General features: G+C 27.3%; 1 long non-coding RNA gene across 5 annotated transcripts; it reads left to right on the top strand.

Annotated features, from left to right (window-relative positions):
• Positions 1-14497: 14497 nt before the first annotated feature.
• Positions 14498-16648, top strand: LOC137826684 (uncharacterized). Of its 5 annotated transcripts, none has more exons than XR_016514539.1 (4): positions 14498-14894; positions 15059-15195; positions 15334-15743; positions 16082-16648. It is a non-coding gene; the product is annotated as an uncharacterized LOC137826684 (long non-coding RNA). The 5 variants fall into 5 exon arrangements; XR_016514538.1 differs by having other exon boundaries at positions 14499-14894; positions 15714-15743; XR_016514536.1 differs by having other exon boundaries at positions 14499-14894; positions 15334-16648.
• Positions 16649-19129: the final 2481 nt, after the last annotated feature.

Here is a 19129-nt window from a genome sequence, read left to right on the forward strand (position 1 = left end):
CTAAAGACAGTGTGTATTCAATCTTGTCTTGTTACAGTGCAACAGGCCTAAAAAGTATCATAGAAACATTTTATCACAAGTAATCCATTTGAGTAATTTATTATTGGAGAAAGAAAACTTAATCCTTCAAAACATTGTTTTTTTAAAGACTCTATGAATTTTATTATATGTTAATCGATAATTCAATTTATTATTTTTGGAAATAAATACCTTAAATACTAATTTTTATTTCAATCAACCAATAAATTTATCTTTTTCACATAAAATTATTTTTAATCATATCTTGATAATCCTTAAATTATAAACGTTTTCCATTAATAATATCTTTTGTAAAATAGGGATAAAATAAAACTGTTAATATAGAAGACATACCAACCATTTATATTTATTTTATATCTCAAAAAATCATTATTTATATTTCTAAAAATCACTTTTTCAAATATTAAAACATAATCAAAATTTAGAATTAAAATTAAATTGACCTTTTTATCATTTTCTTTTTCCTATATCATAATCCTTGAAAAGTGATTGAATTTGTCAAAAAGCTAAAATGATGTATATATTGTTTATCATCTTGTTGGAAATCCCACATTTATTAGAGATTAGAGTCTTTCATAGCATATAATGGGTGCAAATCTAATCTCATTGAACCGATTTTATAGAGTTGAGTTAAACTTAAAATTCACTTTGTAATAATCTGCTTCAAATTTTCAAATTTTCATAGCAGAAGTGACTGAAAATATTTTATAGAAAGGACTATAAATAAGAAGCAAACCGTGTTAATGGAAGAAATGCACTACCACAACATTGAGATGCATTTATTGCATCTGTCTCTCAATTTGTAGAATCAATTATGAAGAAGATTGTTCTTCTATATCTAGACAGTTTGATAAAAAAATTGTTTTATTGTTTGATGATGTTAGCCGGTTGGAAATTTTAACAACAACTTTCTATGCAACTCAATTTTGGAATTAAAACACCCGTAATATTTTATTTTTTGATAAAAAATTGTAAAATAGACACAAAAGTATGAATAGTTTTTTTTTTATAGATCACATGTATTTTCCCCTCAAAACAAATATGTTCAAGTTAAATAAAATTACTAGGGATGAAAAAACTCTTTCTCCAAATATTTAATGAAACTATATACTCATGACTCAAATTTCAAATTTTGACATCATATTTAGATCTTCCTTGGAAACTGAAATTCAGGATTTTCAGGTGCTTGTGGTGTATCTACTGGCCTTGAAATTGAGCTCTTTGCAATGCTTTATAGTCTTCAAAAGGTAATAGAAGATGGTTATAGAACAATTGTTTGAGAAAATGACTCAAAGATGGCTTTGGAGGGCAATTTAAACGGTTTTCATCCTTATTTACCTTTTACAAAAGGGTTCTTAAATTGAAAAGTTACTTTGCAACATATACTAAAAGAAGCTATTTTTTGTGCAAATTGACTTGCTAAATATGGGTCATGATGATGTTTTTCTTTATTGCAAACATTGTTCCTATGATATTACTCTCCCCAACAACTTATTTGTTAGATGTAATGCAGCTGTTCATTTTAGGATACAATATCTTTTCATTACAAGAAATTGTTAAAAAATAATTTTAAAAATAAAAAATAATTAGTTGTTACAGTGATTAAATTAGATATCATTTTATAAACTAAAAAAACTATTGGTTTCTAAATTAATTTTTATTATTGATAAATAATTTATAAATTGGTATCTAATTAGTTACCAAGATTTAACTACCAATTATTTAGATTCTAAATTTGGTAGAAAAAAACTTGATAGTTAATTAGATACAAATTTAGAAACTATTTATCAATAATAAAAACTAATACAGAAATTAATAATTTTTTTAATCTCTAAAATAATATCTAATTTAGTTATTATAATAAATAATATTTTTTTTTTAAATTAATTTTTATTTAATGATTTTTTTAGTGTTTGTGCTTTGTTTTTTTTCTGTCATCGGCATAAAAAAAACTCAAAAAATCACGTTTAAGCTATAACGTTATTGTACCAATTTATCCACATGCTAAGTGGAATAAATAATTGACAGTTAAGGTAAATAACACGCTTAACAAAATATTTTTTTATCTTTAGAATTTAGTGTTTTTTCATTTTTGTTCCTGTATGTTTTCGGAAATCATCTTACAAGTTCCAATTTTTTTATTTATTTAGAATGTAGTCTTTTATTAAAAAATGTTAAATGGCTAACACTTTTTTAACATAATATCTTATATAAGTAAAAATGGTGTTAATGTGATAATAATGTTTTCAGCAACCATTTTTTACATGTATGATTTTGAACTTTTATTGTTTTAAGAAAATATTTTACAAATATTTTATCTTTTGTTTTAGATATGTTAATCAATGAAGTAATTTCGACGTCTCATTAAATTACATTAAGGAATATTAACTTAAATAACTATAACATGATGAGAACATATAAAGAATAATTTTTAGTTAAGTGTAACTTTTTGTTCGCTTAAGCAATTATATCAATTTGCTTAAGTAAAGAATGTTGATTAATCATGTGATGAACGAGTATAAATATTGAAATATATAATTAGTTTTAGAAAGAGAGTTTTGAATATAATTTTTAAAACATTTTGAAAAACTTTTTTGCAACATGATATTTAGTAAACAGTAATTAGATTTATTGACATTCTTACAAATAGTTTGATAAGTAATAGAAAATAATAGTGAACACTTTTAATCTATTAAAATTAGAAGTATTATTTTATATTGTTTTTGACTTATAAATTAGGACACAAAATTTTATTTTCCATTAAAATAAAAAATAAGTATATTGTATAATTTATATATATCTCTTATTCGTCCTTTAAAATAAATAACAAGTACATTATGTTATTCTTATCGAGTACACAATGTTATTACAACATAACAAAAGTTGTTTAAGGTTTTTTTAAGGAAAATCTCAATAACAAGATGTAAAATCTAAGTGCTTTTTACACTACATAGTAACTTCACAAAACTAAAGGATTTACAAATATAACTCTTTTCAAGTTGTCTAGCAAACAATCTTAAATTAGGCACAAGAAGTTTTTGGATCTCTTTACATGAAATGTTTCAAATAAATCACGTATATAACATTGATTTTTCTCTACATGACTTCATTTTTATTTATAGTCATTAAAAAAAGACTTTAGTAGTTTGCATATATTTTTGTCATACACACTTTACAAAACATGCTTGAATTTTCATTAACAATTTTTGTTGTTATACACAACGTGCTTGGACATCTTTATTATTGCATTCTCCAATTTTCTTTTAAAAACAACAAATTGAATATTTATACTCATAAAATTGGTTTGTTGTATCATAGTCAACTTCGATATGTATGAATCAAATTGTATAGTTTGTAAATGTTCTCACATTAATAAATATGTCGTGTGATTTTCACATTAGTTTCGTCTACATCATATGTACCTAGGTCTTATAGAAGACTTTGTCTACTCTTTGAGTAGTGTATATTCTCTTTAGCTTGCATGTAGTCTTTGTATGAAACTTCGTGTTTATATTTTTCTAACGCTTCTCTTGAATTAGTCTATACTCTGAGTCTGTCTAACGATTCTTAATAGATTACTTCTACATTTCTCATGTGTCTAACACTTCATTTAGACTATGTCTAGTATCCTCATTAATATTTTTTCTAAGTTTTTGAGATAGTCACTACAATAAAATCATTAAACAGAAACTAATTGTAGAGACCAAAATAATTAGTTAATGTATTAACTAAATTATAGATCATTTTGTAAACTAAAAGAATTATTTAATTATTGGTATCTAAAGTAGTTTTTAAATTAGTATCTAACCATTAACTACCAAAATTTTAGCTACTAATCACTTCATATTATAAATTAGTCTCTATTAGTCTTTTAGAGACTAATTTAGAACCTAAAATATTAGTAGCTAGCTAATTTAGATATCAGTTTAAAAACAATTTTATAAATTTTTATTAATAATAGAAATCATATTAGGTACCAATAATTTTGTAGTGACTAATTTTATAGTGAATAAAATAGTTTCTAATTTAGTGAATATAAAAATTAATTATTTTTGTCTTTAAATTTAATTGTTATTTGATAAAAAAGAATTAGTATTTTTTATAATAAAAAATTACATTTTAATAAAATAATTTTTTTTGAGTCGTAAAATAAATATAAAAACAAAGGAAGTGCCGTAGAGTAATCTTTGCGAGGATAAGAACTAATTCATTTGCAATCTTGTACTACGGTTCGCTACATTAGAAATTGTTTATTTAATGTTATGGATTAAAAAACCTTAAGAAAAAAAATATTGATAACTTCTTTAAAAAGAAGTTATTTGAAGAATTTATTCTTACTATGTTTTCTTTATAGCATTAATTTAAAAGTATATTAATTGATAAGATCTTTCTTTTTCAAACTTTCCACTCACACACGAAATCAAATAATTCAACATGAAAACGATTGATTGATAGAATTTACATTATGATATACTATTGTTATAGCTTTTAGGTAAAATTAATAAATTTAATAATATAGTGAAAGGACGAGTTGTTTTTATATATAAAGAAAAAGATATAATATCAATATACCTTTTGAGAACAATCATGAAACAGTCTCCCCTCACGCAACATATTTATTTAAACGCGTTTTAAGAATTAAAACAAAATACGATTATATTTCAAGAATAAAAATAATATTAAAATCTTATATTTTTATTCTCTTTTTTTTTTTTAAAAAAAAATATAGATTTTCTATTTGTTTAGAAAATTTATCCTCAATATTTATATTTTGTACAGAAAGAATAAAATGATATTTGTGCATGAAAATATGAAAATGATAATATAAAGTTGATGATGTCACACATTCACATGCTTGCTTTTTTCTCAATTGATGCTATTATAATGATTTGATTTGACCTTCCAAATCCAAATGTCTCAACACAAAAAGACGATTAATTAGTTTGCCTCTTTTCAATTATGGTTTGAAATATCGTGAGATGAATGGAGGAGCTAAATACACAAAATTGGAAGAAAAAAAAAACAGAGAAACGAAAAGTGTAACTAACTGTTTTCCTCTTTATGGATTGAGAGCGTGTTTGAATTGACATAAAAGAAGTGTTGAAGAAACAAACGATGAGTTTTGTGATCATTGATGCACACACGCTTCATTGTTCAAACATTCTAAGTAATTTTCATTCGTCAATTTTTTTTCTAATTTTTTTCTAACAAACACAAACTACCCTGTTGGGCCATCATATTTTGTGCTTTGACCCACCATGCCTAAAGAGTTCTGGCAAGGAATTAAAAACCAAGGCCCAACAAGTTCTCCGGACAATCCATTATTTTTTTAAATAGATATTCTTCTATTGATGTTTTTTTTTTAAAGTAAATATCACTGTTGGAGATCTCACATCGACTAGAGATTATAGCCTTTCATTGTATATAAGTGGGTGTAAACCTCAATTTTATGAGCCGGTTTTATGGGGTTGAGTTAGACTTAAAGTTCACTTTGTAATAACCACAATTATTTTCTACAAGAGATAATTATATCCGAATTGAATAAATCAGTGTGAATAAATATGTGTAATATGTTATGTTATTGCAGGGTTGAATTACTTCTTAATATGTTCTCACGTATTTATAGTGGTAGTCTTGGGTCCTTAGTACATAGTTAAATTAAACTCAATTATTTCTTAATCACGATTTATGAATATTTATTGTATAATAATTCTTAATAATATTTTTAATTCTTTCACAATATCTAGAAGAAGATTTGTGAGTAATATCAAGATACTACTAGGATATCGAGTGTGAAGGTAGATTTCCATTAACATAATCAATGTAATACTAAGATGTCTTTAGGTTCTACTTCTCAACCCCAAATTTTAAAATAATAAATTTATATATTTTTGTATTTATTTTGAGAACTTGTAATCTGTACTGGACGAAATCTAGAAACCGCAGTACTCGATTTTGGCTGACCGACATGTCCAAAATGCATTAAGGTCAGAATGAGATTAATGAGTCTAAACAGTATGAAAATACTCGGTAATACGTTATTAATCAAGATCAAAATGCTCATCCGGTTCAATAATAATGTATCATGATAAACATATAAATAGTCACAACTTTTGAAAAAAAACTAAGTAATTATCGAACATTAATTACTTGAGCGTCGAAGCACCTTTTACGGATATTCTCCCAACCGAGAACCCAAAAAAAAAAAATTTAACTGAAGTGAAAGAAGGAAAAAAAGAGCAAATTTGATCCGCTAAGTATAGAAAAAAGATAAACCGACTGATCCAAACACAGTTCTAACAGATAGAAGTTCTCTATTTTTATTTTTTTTACGATAACATAATCTAACATAGAACCGAACAATAAATCAATTTTCTAGGACGCAAAATGGTAGCCAGAATTCAACCTCACCGATTTTTGGCTTTGTATAATAAATTGTGCTATATGAGCAAATAAAAGAAACAATATGCTATGAGGGGATATTTTTTAGCACCTTTGCTAGCTGGGAAAGAAAATTCTAGCATAGAAGTTTCATCCATTGTGCGTCATATCCAAAAAGACTTCCCTCAGTAAAACTGTTAATGATCCAAAAGTTGTATCACTTCAAAGTTGAAACAGAAAAGTAGTGAAAATGTATGGCAAGTTATAGGTAGGTTGACATAAATGGTGAGAGATTTGATATGAATGTGCATTTCTTTTACTGCTCTGACTTTAAATATTAATGGTTTTGGATGTAAAAAAATAAGAATGATTGGAAATAATCTTAGCGATTAAATGTATGCAAAATTAAACATGCACACGAGATAAATTCAAGAGAAAGGAGAATAAACAAAGTGGGAACTTTCGGAAGAAGCTTGTGCAGAGCAGAAAGTTGCATATGATTAAAGCTGCAGAAAGGTGTGTATGACAAAAAACTAGAGTAAATGTGCAGAATCAGAACAATATATAATGTTCCATCGAAGCTCCCAAAAGTGCACCACAAACGCTGCAATGGTGTCACAGCTATGAAATCATTGATTTTCACCACAATTCTCTTCGAACCTCAAAATAACTAATGCTACCTATTTTCATTTGTTTTTATAAGCCTTACATATATAATTTCTAATATTTGGCAAGGAGAAATGAATTGCTCATACACACAGACAAAAACATAACCATTTTTATAAATTAAAATTAGTTTATAGAATTTTTTTTTGCATAATTTATTTAAATTTTTGCTTTTAACTTATATATACCAAACTTAATTTATAAAAAAAGTTAATTTTATCTTATTGTTTATATATATTTTTCTCTCATGGAGAACTTTATTTATTTGAAGGAATAATATATGCTTATAAACTGCATATAAAAATTAATACACATTTTGCAGTTTGCTTTTCTAAAAGTAAAAAAAATATAATATTATTATTAAAAGAGAAATGTATAAGAATATTTTTTCATTGTCTTTGTCTACATTATCTACTTGCATTATTATTCCTCTTCCCATAGGTAACTGTATTACTATTGTCTGTTTCTAGTCCTACAAAAAATTATCATATTGTCTTTTTTTTTTGTTATATATATTGTTTTAGTTTCTACCATTTAAGTTCATAAGTTTTTTTAAAAGAAGTACAGAAATAGAAAAAATAATAAGAGTTTGCATGAATAATTGAACCTATGTGTTATACTGTTTTGATGATGAAAAAAAATTGAAAACCCTAATGATATATATATTATGAGAAAGAGAGGTTGTTTGAGCACATAGCACATGGGGTTCCACCTTGAAGAAGCAGCAATGGCACCATGCAGCAGCTAGCACACCTATAAGGGCCAATATTGACAGTACTGTCATCCCACTAATGGTATTGTCGTGGCTACTCTTATGCAATATGCAGTGCACAGTAGCTGGACCACGCCATTTATATATCATCATTCATCACCATGCTCTTTTATATCACTGCACAACTCTCAATGCATCATCCTATGTGCAACACATGGTCACGTTTTGATAAATAACCCACTTTTTTTCACCATCTTTGATTCTTAACTATAACTATGCGCATGAAAAAGATTTCACTGAAAGAGACAAACACTTATTTTAAAGTTAATCTCTTGTTATAGATCGAGGGATGAACATGTACCTACGAACCCTCTTTTTCTTCCGTTTTATTCACCTTTAATAGCTGAAACCTAGCTGTCTATATTTGATCAGTCATTGGAATATATCATCAATACGATGCATCACCTTTTGTGGGGTTAATTGTATAACTAGCAACACAGAAATCTATATGGCCATTCTTTGTTTAATTCTTTTCTGGCCTAAAGATGGGAGTGAGTGAACATGAATGATCTTAATTAATGACACAGCACTGTGGACTATATTGGATTTGCTGTTGCTTCTCAAGATCTCCATTTCTCTTATCGATTCACTTTCATATGCTTGTGGTGGTACCTGTGTTTGCTCAAATTAGTTATACATATGGTGTCTGTCACTCATTCTGAGTTTTCCTGTGAAACTCACTTCTCTGTTCATAATAACATTCACTCAAAAGGAAAATTTCAGAAACTCACACCATTAATCATATGTGTAAATTGTCAATGTGATTTAAAAGTTTTGAAGATGTTAAAACATTGATTTAGTTGGTGGGAGTTTGACTTTGGATATCACACACGACGTGAGGGAGGTGTATTGGAGATCCCACATCGATTAGAGATGATAACATTTCATTGTATATAAATAGGTACAAACATCTTTTTATGAATCAATTTTATAGAACTGAGTTAAGCTTAAAATTCACTTTGTAATATTCACTTTGATTTCACTATCATTACAAGAATTTTGTTGGTGAGTAATTTGCAAGTATTTCTGGGAGAGTTAATGGGATACGGACACTTTAAGATGAGTAAGAAAAAACTCAATTCAATCCATTTTTTTATATCCTTTAATATACAATACTTTTTATTTTTTATTTTGAATAAAGATCGACAAATTTTATACGTATTAAGCACCATTAATTAACACTACTAAAACTTAGTCCTCCCTTTACCATTAGGTTTAGAATTTTTTTTTTCTTAATTTTTATTCAAATATTCCTTATATTATCCCAACTCTACACAAATTTATTATTTTTAATATAAATTTTGATTCAATATGTTTATGTACATTTTTTAATAGAAAAATAATACTACTATTAAAAAATAATATTAAAATAAAATGGTAAAATAAAAATGATTATTTTTATAAAATTGTATAATAAATTTAGTTTTTTAAATATCTATTGATTCAACCTAATCCAATTTATTTATTGACGGGAGTGATTCAATTAATTTGAATTTGAAGAATATATAAATAATTTAATCCAAACTTTTAATCGGTCAAATAATGATATTAATGAAATTCATTCTAATTCTATCATAACTTACATCAAGAAAAAGATGAACTGATTATGAATACAAGTTTTTGAATAGCGTTCAGGTATAATAGTTTTTATTAGTATGTAATTCTATTAGAGAAAAATGATGAGAAAATATTACATTAATTATTGATAATATTAACAAGTAATAAATTAAGTGATTTTTAACTTATTAATAATCTAAATAATTTATTTCAAAAGAAATGAAAAATATAAAATTTTAATAAAAGTTAGAAAATTTAAAATTTTGAAAGAATTTAAAATTGTTTATATTCTTGTTTTTTTCTCTTCTTCTTATTATTTTCTTAAATCGATTTTGGTTGTGATGCAATTGATCTGATTAAAACTAAGATATTATTGAATGACTACTTTTTTATTATTATATTTTTATTTAAATTACTAACATTATTTTTGTTGTTATAGATGAATATTATTTTTAACTCGATATTAATTTGTTTTTCTTAATTAATGTGGGGGTGGTTGATATTTTGCTATTTATTGATTGACGTCTCTTTTAAAAAACAATTATTTCTCCAATTATTATCTTTTTAATATTGACACCGACGATATTATTTGTTAATAATTTCTTAGAATTTTTTTGCGTTGATTTAAAATTTTTCAATCAACTTTGAATAAAATTGTTTTTGCTAATGTCAATTGGATGAATTTTTTCATTAATATCAATCTAAATAATTGTAAACAATATCAGTTGAAAACAACTTCAACTAATATCAAATGAGAAAAAACTTGACTAATTTAGGATTTATTCATAGAGAATCTTTTCATTGGTATAATAGACTCCCAGCTAGTCTGTTCTTAGAATTCTTTATGAATAAGTATAATCTACCTATGTATCGTTTGTGTTAACATATGAGTTTTGGTCTAGTCTCCCCCATATTTTTGTATTTTCTTTCTTTTTTCTTTTTTTTAATAATATTTTTTTTTCATTTGATGACAGATGATTGTTGTTAATTGAGGTGTCAGCTTAGCTGAGATGTTAAGTTGCATAGTGATGCCTAACACAAAAACTTTATAAAAAAAAAAATGAGAAAAAAGTTTCTTCAATATAAGTTAAAATAATCTTGATCAACTTTGACTGAATAATAACATTAATCAATATTGACTAAAAATATTATTAATATTAATATTTTTAAATTATTAATAATTATTTGATTTTGAAATAATCTTTTATTTGACCATAATTAAAAAAAAACTAAATTTAAACCAAAAAATTAAAATTAAATAATTTGAATTCTTTTATAAAAAAAATAAAAAAGCAAAACAATTTAAAATGAAATGGATTCAAATTTAATATCTTAAATGTTTTAAAAGTTATAAATTTTTCTATCAAAAGACAACAAATTAATTGTTTGATCATTTCGGGTAGGTAGACGTGCTTTTCATATATCTTTTGGGGAGGATAGCGACTGGGCTTTAATGTTTTCTTCCCCAATTTACCTATTTTATAGAACTTTCATTGAGAGTAATTTTATTAGATAAAAAAAATCAATGAAGTAATTAAATGTTGAAATTTTAGTTAATGTTGCATTTCAAAATATTGTAAACTTATATACAACGGGTAGTCACAAGATAATTAATAAAGTTCGAACTTAACTTATTTCTTAAATTTTTCCTATTTATTTGGGATGTATATAATAAAAACTCTGTTTGGTTTGTAAGACTAGTTAAATATAGTTATAAACATATATATATATATATATATTAATTCTATATTAATATTGTTTTATTATTCATATTTATTTAAATTAATTAATCTGCTATGCCTAAGTGATTAAAGCTTAATTTTTAAATAATAAGTTTTTGAAACAATTATAATTGACTTCATAACCTGAACTACATATACAAATTGAACTATATTTATTATTATTCTCTTTGAAATGAGGTTGGTTAGAATTTGGATGAGTTTTGAATAGTGTTTCTTTGAGATGAATTACTTTTTCAAAAACAAATGAAGTTACTCTTGCAGAAAATACTCCGACGCTCAGGTCAGTTAGAGCATAAATTTATGTGTATATAGTGAATATAATGCTAAAGTTTGAGTTGAGAGTATTCCCTGCGAGTGATTATGTATTTATAAGCCTTTGCGAACTTGAATCTTTGACATCCTGATTCTTCAGGTATTAATTACGATATCTTCTCATAAAATTTGAATATTATGGAGTATTTCTGTAGCGTAATAAGAGATATTGTGTAAATAGATTAGAGCATTTATGTGATGTAATTGGGAATATTACGAGAGACATTTATGTGATATTATAAAGATACCGTGTAAATAAATCAGAACTCTTAAAGATGTTAAGATTTTACACATTAAAAACATATTAATATATTGTGATGAGATTGCTTATTCATTATTTTAACAAAATCATCAAATTGGATAATATAAGTCTACTTTACCGTATTTTGAATCTGTTTGGTCGACTTTATCGAACTACCTGATTATCAGTCTACTCGACCCAATTCCTATCATTCCCTTTCCCGGTACAATTATCAATGAACAATTTAACCTATAATTGCATCTTATATATGTTATATAAAATAACATCTTTTCCCTATAATCCCCTAGTAGATTTATAGTTTCAACAGTAGCAATTTCTGTTTCCTTTCAAATTTTGATTTTTCTGTAACAGTAATCATTTCGGTTTGGAAAAACACCCTCGATTCTATTGAAACAAGTTTCAAGGTTTGAATATTGTAAGTTTTTCTACATAATTATATGAAACCATGAGATATATGCAGAGTCATAAAAATTATAAAAATGGCTGTAACATGGTTTTGGATTTGGTAAACAGTAACTTCATTTTCAAATATATCAAGAAAGATTCTCATGAAACTGAAATTAGAAATATTACATTCTCATATTTGTTATATAAGTTTTTGAAAGTATATTCCATGGAATCATTAATTTCCAGGAAGATAAATTACTTATATTTTTCTTACTTCTTATTCCTATAATAAAAGATAGGTATCTTTATACTTTTAAGACGGTGGAAATTATTTTCTATAAAAATTACCCGTTCGTTCATTCTTTGACATGATTCCTTCTAAATATTTTATTCTGAAGTCATACTAAATGTCAATAACCAAATATATTTATGAAATAAATTTTCTAAACACAAATTCTTGAGAATGTGATTTAAAAAACAATTTTATATACTTTGAAGAAAAACATCCATTCTAAAGGCAAATCTTCATGAATTCACAAAAACAATATAAGCTATGTAGACACGACATAGATATGGACACGAAAATAGTATAATCTCTAAAATGTAGGACACAGGAACATGGATCTATATATTATATAATTTTAAATTATATAAATTAAAAATAAATATTTATGTGCAAAAGTATGTTTCAGATTTTTTTGGGAGCATGAAGATATTTTTCATGACTAGTTCAAAAGAATTTGTTTCTTATTTTTATAATCATAATAAAAATTTATACAATAAATTTGAGTTTTTGAAAAATTATTGTATTTATACATTTTAAAATTGTGTTAGAACCGTGCTAGAATTTTCAAAAATCTAATAAATATTTTTTGAATTGAACACTTAATCTATAAGTGTCCTATGAGTGTTCACACTGATACATGTCTCCGATACAGATACGTCATAAATGTACGAGAGTCTAGTAGAATATAAGAGTCGTGCAAATTACACAAAACATAAAACCTTTTTGACACTGAATGTATGCATTGACTATTATTATGACTTATATGTTTTGGTGGAAAAATTGAAAAAGATTTGGGTGAGAAAACAAAAAAATGAGAGACATGAAAAATAGATATGGGTAAGTGAGAAGACAGTTTCACGTGAAGATTTTGATAAAGTTGAAGTGGTTGATTTTACTGTTTGCACGATAAAGGAAGACAAACTTAGTCCTCAAACTTTACGAATGATAGGAACATTTGAGAAGCATGTACGATGAGGGTGTTTGTTTGTTAGAGAAAATGAATTAAGCTTTTTTAAAGGGCTATTAGTAGCCGTGATCATGTGGAGAAGATTTAGATGAGATATAAAGAAAGAAAAGAAAAGATATGAAAAGGATCTAGACAGCTAAAATACCCGCTTAATGTGCCTATCCATGTGCAATTTTACTAGATTCGATTGCAACCAAACAAATCCTTCTTCTGAATTTCTCTCCCCATTCTCAAATCTCACCAAAATCATTTCCTTTCATCTCTTATCCATAATCACTATTCAACAAATAACATTTTCTTTTAACCCAAATTCAAACCTCATCATCTTTATCTATGCCTTTAGGACTCACTAAGTAACTCTACTAGTAGTATTAAAGGAAAAAAAGTTCATAGATTTGAGGACTTAAGATTTTGATGTTAGAAATGATGGTTGAGTGTTGACATTAAGAAACTTTCTAGAAATGGAACATGATACCACTAAGTTATATATACAGTGGTTAGCAATATAAAAAAAAATAAAAAAAATAATGTATACAGCCTTAGGATTTATATAATTATGTAATGCGTTATATTAAGCATCTTTGACCAATGTAGACAAGTTGGATTTCTTGAAAATATCCACCCATTATGCATATATTTAGTCTGTGTTAAGTCATATGTATGATCATTCATATCATTGATAAAGTATATTTAATCATGCGTACATATAGTGTCATAATTTTTATAATGCATACTTCTGAACCAAGTATTATTATAGTTTGTTGTGTGTGAGTGGGAACATGGATTGGACCACAAACTTTGATTTAGTTAAAGAGGAAAAGAAAAATTTAGAGAATAAAATTGCTTTTGTTTGCGAAGACAGGGAATAAAATTGTAATATATATTGCGAGCCAAGTTGTAGAGAATTTCCAATAATGGATAGCTGACCCGTTGTCGGGTAAATTTTCTTTCGGGGTGTCTGGATTGTTATGGAATGGGGTCTACATCTCAATAAATATCATAATTTCGTCAAAAACATTTTCGGATTATTCTGCAAATCTTCATAAATATAATAATCAATTCATTGAAATTTTTAAATAAAAGAAACAATGATGGAAAGAGAGTTTTTGTTGTTAATATAAGCACTTGTTCTCTTTTGCTTTCAAATCCTCTCCTTTGCTTCAACCCTCAAACTCAGAGCCTTCCATCATCCACCACCACTTTCCTTCACCACAAAAGCCTTCAGACAGAGAGAGAGAGTGTATAATATATATCAAACACACTCAAGAATCAACTCAGAAGGTGAAGTTTGGTTAATATGTATTCCACTGCAACTGGAGGAGGCATCCAAAGGGATCGCATTGATCCCAAATCTCAGATTTATAAATTTTTCCTTCCTTTCTTTTCTTAATATTTGGGATCATGCTATCCCTTTGGATTCCTCCTTTGGTGGCTTCTACTATTTCTCATGCTTTTCATGGACAACCACCACTTCTTCGCCTACAAACTGCATTCTGCATATCAAACACAGTGCTACAATTCCTGTAAGTCCATGTTATCAATCTTCTTATTGCTCACTCGCACTCACCAAGCCACTTTCTTTTGCTTTTTTACATATTTTACGATGTCATATGATTTATGCAGTGAATCTCATCTTGTGTCTTTCTTCTCTTTTTCATTCAATCTCTGAACTTCACTTTTTTTCCAGAACCACACCCCCTTAAATTTAGCAAAAATAGGCTTGATGATTACCTTATTCGTGCTTTCTGAGCATGGTTGAATAGATCCACTAACTCACTCCCGGGGGGCACTGGATCCCACCAAGTTAAATTATTCTTGAACCAGGTATATATTATCTCATTATTAGGTTTTTCTGCTTTTCACCCCACACACACACAGCACACATATACATATATATATAATTACACTTATAAATATATAATTATATATTTTACCGAAGTAGTTTTCCATGAATAATGTCAGTGTATATGCAGTACATTCATTCACATATATCAGTCACTAGAGAGAGGTCAGCTTCTACTCACCAAACATTCTACCAAATTACAGCATGCAAGTTAAATGGCAACTTTAACGAATATGGAGACACCTTTCTGCAGTTGATGTACTAAGATTTATGATTTAATGGGCATTGGATGTTTTATTATATGAATTTAAGTGGGATATAGAATTTTTGGGTTTCTAATATATATCCCCCATGAAGAAGGTTATTAAGACATTTTAAAGCCATAAACTTTGGCCAAAGAATTAAGGACATTTCACAATATTTTTCATGGATAAATAGGAAAGATTTCATATCCTCTGTGAGTAACTTTCTTGAATTTAATCAAACACATTTTTTTCAGGGGGTTCAGAGATGAATGGAAGGAAAAAAGGTAATCTCTCTCCAAAGTCACAGATGCGCATATTCTTTCTCTTAATTACAAATTGAGGATGCCACTGTTGGCAAATGAAAAAATGTTAATTAAGTAAAATATGTATATATAGCAAAATGGAAGCAAGAAACTAGGTAGTTAATTGAGTAGCCTGCAATCCATCCGTATGAATAAAACAGTGTTGACTGTTAGGTGTGCAATCTAATTAGTCGGCGAAAAATAATGTGTACCCCATTTGGAAGGTTTTTGAATGTTGATGATTACCTATATTCAACAAATAAATTTCAGCTTTTGATAAAGCAACTTTCCCTCTGTGTGAACATGGTGATTTTATGCAGAAAAGCTAACTGGGCATACTTGGCACTCATAGTCACAGTTCACTGACGACACTTGAGTTGTCATATGTTGACATGATATTTTGTGCTGAAGCAACGTTCTGTTGGCATATGAGTGCTGGAACAGGCTTCATATGGGTCTCACTCACACAGTCACAGTAGCCATGATAGCCTTATAATATTAAATTAGGTGCTGTGCAAAAATGTAAACAGGGAAACAGAAGTGAAATGTTGGTGAAGTAGAGCTGAATATAAAAAAACTACAGTGTAGTGGGCAATAGAAGCAGCATATATGACAGTCTAAGAGCAGTGAGGTTGAGTGAATTGCACTCCGAAAAACACATGGTTTTGTGGAGTTTAATTAGAATGGAAGGAAGTGAGAGTTGTTGTTATTTAGGGAAATCTGCATATTGCTTTGAGAGTCACACTGAGTGTTTGATAGGAAATGGAATGATAGACGTGGCAACATTGCAATATGTTTATTTACGTCATTGTAGGTTATTCTTGGCACATGAGTCCCTCCAAGGTTGTAAATTTTAGCCCACACTTTGGAGAGGATCGCTTTTATCACATGGTCGGAACCCCCTAGCTACCCCCTCTCCTGTTAAAGAATGAGCTGTTAAATCTCTTTATCAATTTTGCTGAAAGGACAAAAGATTAATTCTACACTAAACTATTAATGAACCAGGGCCACTCACCAACACAGTACACACACTTCTGAACGATGGCCCCTTCTGTTTCACTCTCTATTTTCTCTATTTCTTCTAAACAACATTTCTCTATCTATACATATGTCAACATATTTAATTTCAATTTCATAAATAATAATAATAATACTGAAGAGATAATTAATTACACGAATAAAAAAGAAAAAGCAAATAAATTACACTTGTTTTATTATCAATGTAGTTCTCTCCAATTTTGCCAACTTAAATTGTGTACACTATTTAACTGTTACTCAAGCCCAAATTATTTTATTGAGAATTTTCCTCTTGCACTCACCAATTTGACTATTATGCATGGTAAAACTTTTTCTTTTAATCATTTTCCACAAAGCCTGCAATAAAGTGAATCATAAACTATCGGTCAGAGAAAAAAAGTAGCCGATGATAAATAGTAACGTTTTCCTATTTCTAACCACTATGTATTAAGAGGACTAATGAAGGAGAGAAATATACCGAAATTTTAACTGAAAATTAGTACGATGATAGTGTAAAACTTTAAAATTTGTTACTTAAACCTCATTAGAAATAACAACATTTTATAAGAGAAATTTTTTTATAATATATAAATTGATAGAAATTTTATTGATTTTATAAGGTTGAGTTATGATTAAATTAATTCATGATATTTTTAGGTGGATAAGATGATTTTTTTTATGCCTTTGAGGGTGCAAACTTTTGTGATAACTTTGAGTGATAGGATGTTTTGGCTTGTGGTGTTGTTTAGGTAGTTATTAGCAAAATTGTGAAATTTGTTGTGTTTGAAAAAATACGTGTTTATTTTCATGTGTATTAAGGATCACCTCTTAAATAGATCACATTTATTTATTTTTTTCTTGTCGATAAAAAAATTAAATTAATTTCTTAATATGATATTAGATTTATTCTAATAAGAGTTCGTAATCTTATGATACTATCAAATCATTCGTTAATATATAGTTTTACTGGATTCATAAATTTTGAAAGAGGGGTTAATATTTAGGTGAATAATTGAAAGATGGAGGAGGAAGGGGTGGAGTTAAAATTTGGAAGTAAATGACGTTGAAATGAAATTGAAGAGGAAATGGGGTCCTAGGTGAAGTAGAATTTTTGGACAAAAGAATTTTTGGACAAAAGAGTGTACAAATTGTCTACAAGTGTGAGTATGTAGCTCCCATGTCCCCCTCTTGGAGTACACAAGCTTTATGAAGAAGACAAGAGCTGCCAAAATAAATAAATAAATAAAAATGAATATTAAGTGTTGAAGGGTTTGTGGTTGGGTTGGGTGGGTGTGCGTGCCAGGGATAGTGGCCCCGTAAGGTCCTTCTCATGTCTCCATATTTAAACTCCTTTCCTCAATTTCTTCTCATTCTTTTCTTTTCTCCTACACTTTCTTACCCTTCTCTTCTAACCATCTTTTTCAGATCTTACCATTTTTTTTCATCTTTCACTTTCACACCTGCCCCTTTTTTCCTTCACAATTCAATCTAATTTTACTTTTTTTTAATCCCTCCCTCTACCATTATTTGGTGGGAGAGGGAAGATATGTATCTTACATTGACTTCATTTTTAGTTTACTTTTTCTAAGATAAACATTTTATCATATAAAATAATAAAAATTATATGACAAAATATTAAATATTTCGAGTTAACTAGTGAGTGTGTATATAATTCACTATACAAGACTTGAAATAAATGTTAATTGGTTTTTATTACAATTTAACAGGGTTTTCATTTGAATTATGGCGCATGGGATAGAGAATTTAATTTTGATATTGTACATGAAGTATGCAATAAAACAAAATATGTATTGGTTGGTAATAGTGCAGTGGGGAACAAGTATTGCACGATCGAATGAAATGGTTGGTTTCACAACCCCACCCAGCCAAAAGAATAAAGTATCTCATCAAATTTTATGTTCTTTCTAATTGCTCTCTTTTTTTCTATGATTTTGTGCACAAATTTATTAGGGTTTTCTTCTATTCATTTATGTTGTAGGATATGTTTTTGATTCTTTATGAACTCAAATAATTAGAGAGAACTATCTATCCATGAAATCCTCATAATCATTCGTTAAATGCCACTAATTTATTTAATTAAGGAGAAAATTTACATTCAAATAAATAACACAAAAAGAAATCAGATACATTATCACTCGTTTGAAGTTTTATTTTCAATTAAAAAGAATAGAGAGAGAAATAATAATGTGATAGTACAAATAATGAAACATTACCTGTACTACATGACAGAGTGCATTACATTCACAATTAATGTCCCGCAAATTAATTAATTAAGCTCACTAAAAAAAAATTAGAAAAATGTTAATTTAACAATTTATAATAATTTTGAT

This window comes from Phaseolus vulgaris, chromosome 8 (genome assembly GCF_051622355.1).
Source record: "Phaseolus vulgaris cultivar YP4 chromosome 8, ASM5162235v1, whole genome shotgun sequence".
Taxonomy (NCBI): domain Eukaryota; kingdom Viridiplantae; phylum Streptophyta; class Magnoliopsida; order Fabales; family Fabaceae; genus Phaseolus; species Phaseolus vulgaris.